This window comes from Coptis chinensis, chromosome 1 (assembly GCF_015680905.1).
Source record: "Coptis chinensis isolate HL-2020 chromosome 1, ASM1568090v1, whole genome shotgun sequence".
In the NCBI taxonomy this organism is placed as follows: Eukaryota; Viridiplantae; Streptophyta; class Magnoliopsida; order Ranunculales; family Ranunculaceae; genus Coptis; species Coptis chinensis.
The window spans coordinates 60,811,062-60,813,704 of record NC_141456.1 but is presented as its reverse complement, the minus strand read 5'-3'; the positions used below and the strand labels follow the sequence as shown (position 1 = coordinate 60,813,704).

Sequence of the window (2,643 nt, the reverse complement as noted above, 5' to 3'; positions counted from 1 at the left end):
GTGAAAACGAGGTTGTCACGTTTTAGTAGTAGGATGATCGATCGTGCATTGCGTTAGATTCTAACCGTGATCCATGTAAGAAACCATTTCTGTAGAATATTTCACTTCCGAAACTTGAGTTTAATCTTGGATGGCTAGTGAGATGCTGCTGAGCCTCAATAAACCCATTTTTCTGGATTGAAGTTTCAGTACTCCTACTCAATTGGGAAGAGGTGCTAGAGCAGGGTTGTGGCTTGAACTGCTATCGCAGTCTCGTTTAAGCTACTTGCTGGCTTTCTTCATGAAGAAAATGATGACCCAATTTCAATAACATCAGGAACAGCAGGATACGAACTGGGCATATCGGGAACAAAAACTGGTCTTGTAAAACTCTCGTCGTAGAGTCTTTGACTTCTAGATATTCATGTGCCACACATATCAGTCTGTTGCCATGGTTCTGTTTTATTCTGATCAGCTATAAGAAATTGGGGACGCTGGGTGTTCCTACACTCAACTTGTATTGGTTTTCTCTCACTCTCATTCTCTTCTCGGCAGGAGAAGAAAGAGCATATCCAAAAACCCAACCATGGTGTTCATCAAACCCACAAAGTCGAGGGCTTATTTTAAGCGTTATCAAGTCAAGTTCAGGAGAAGGAGAGCTGGAAAGACGGATTACAGGGCTCGTATCCGTCTTATCAACCAGGACAAGAACAAGTACGGGACACCCAAATATCGTTTTGTTGTGCGGTTTACCAACAAAGATATAATTACTCAGATTGTATCTACTAGTATTGTTGGTGATATGATACTTACATCAACTTATGCCCATGAACTGCCCCGATATGGGCTTGATGTTGGTCTCACCAATTACTCTGCAGCTTACTGCACTGGCCTTCTCTTGGCTCGTTGTGTCCTGAAAACACTCGAGATGGATGAGGAGTAGGAGGGAATTGTTGAGGCAACTGGGGAAGATTTTTCTATTGAGCTCACTGATTCCAGGAGGCCTTTCCGTGCATTGCTTGATGTAGGCCTTATTAGAACAACAACTGGTGCACTTAAGGGTGCATTGGATGGTGGGCTTGACATTCCTCACAGTGACAAGAGATTTGCTAGATTTAAGAAAGAGAATAAGCAGTTGGATGCAGGGGTTCACCGAAAGTATGTCTATGGTGGCCATGTTGTTGCTTATATGATGACACTAATAGAGGATGAGCCAGAGAAGTACTAGACCCATTTCTCTGAGTACATCAAGAAAGGCATTGAAGCTGATGGGATAGAAGAACTATACAGAAAGGTACATGCTGGTATTCGTCGATCCAACAAAGATAGAAATCGGAGAAAGAGGTCTCAAAGGCACACAAGAGGTTCAACTTGAAGAAGCTGACATATGATGAGAGGAGACCTTCGGATCGAAGCCGCTGACTGATTGTCAAGCCCGCTCTTCTTCACAGGAGGGAAGTAAGCGAATACGGGCTGCTACATTGCCTTCTTGTGAGATCGTAGGATCGAAGAAGCAAGAAGTTTATTCAACCTGGGACATCTACTTTCTTTGCTGAATGGACCGCTGTTTTGAAAGCACCTATGTTTATCAAACCCCCGTCTTTTTGTGGGTAGAAAGCGATTTGACTTATTAGCGCAAATGGCATGAAACAAATCTCGGTGACCTGATGTCTCAATGCCCAATTCTGCCCGTACACGGAGCATCGATTTGTCAAAACAGATCTTAGAGAAAAAGCAAATCAACGGGATCCATACTTGAAGTGGAATCAAGATAGAGCTGTCCAAAGAAAAGGATTGAATCTTGCCAACTCACAACTGCGGGAGCAGATGATGATGAGAATGATGATTAGAGATAGTTCACCTGATCCATTATGCATTTTTGTCGTTTTTGTTTCTTGTCAAGAGTTTCCCATGGGACCTTTTCTCTTATGCTCTCTAGATTTGCTATGTTTTCAGTTATCTACTATTTTATAGTTTTGGATATTTACAACTTGAAAAGGTAGACTTTGAGGGATTTACTTTGAAGTGTGGTTATTGTTTTGTTCATCAATTGACCTATCTTATTGAAAAAACTTCTAGTAATTTGAGAAGTTATTGGGTAGACTGATTAATAAGTAGGCATTGTTTGCAATGTCTGGTTGATCTTGGTTTTAAGAAAGGGGGGATGGAGCAATACTTTTATTATAGTTTACAATAATACAAAGAAGCAAAGTAATATATATTCTTTTACTGAAATGATCACCTTTATAACTGATACAGAGACTGATAATGAGATTGGGTAGCCTCCTAAGTTTTGTTTCGATTTGAAATTGTTTTGGCTAAAGAAGAAGTTTGATCTTTTTTTGTATAAATTACCTTTTTGTTTTTCATTTACGGAAGTTGCATGCAAAAAGAGTATCTTGTTTCATTTGCGGTGATTATTTGTGTAGTACCTTGTTTTCAACTACTTAAAGTAGAATAACTGATGGGGTTTAAGGCCGATTATTGGGTATTGTCAACTACGTCATAATCCATGTGTTTGCTACATTATAATATTATCTATCTGTATTATTCAGTTTCTAATAATGGAATTGCATCTACATCTACTCTGTTTTGTCTAGAATCTAGAATTCTAGATATGTTACAAGTAGTGATCGGTCTTGACTTGTTCCTTTTTCCTTTGGG

General features: G+C 39.7%; 1 pseudogene; it reads left to right on the top strand.

Annotated features, from left to right (window-relative positions):
- The first annotated feature begins 541 nt into the window (after window positions 1-541).
- LOC147524793 (large ribosomal subunit protein uL18y pseudogene) lies at window positions 542-1,829 on the top strand (annotated as a pseudogene).
- Window positions 1,830-2,643: the final 814 nt, after the last annotated feature.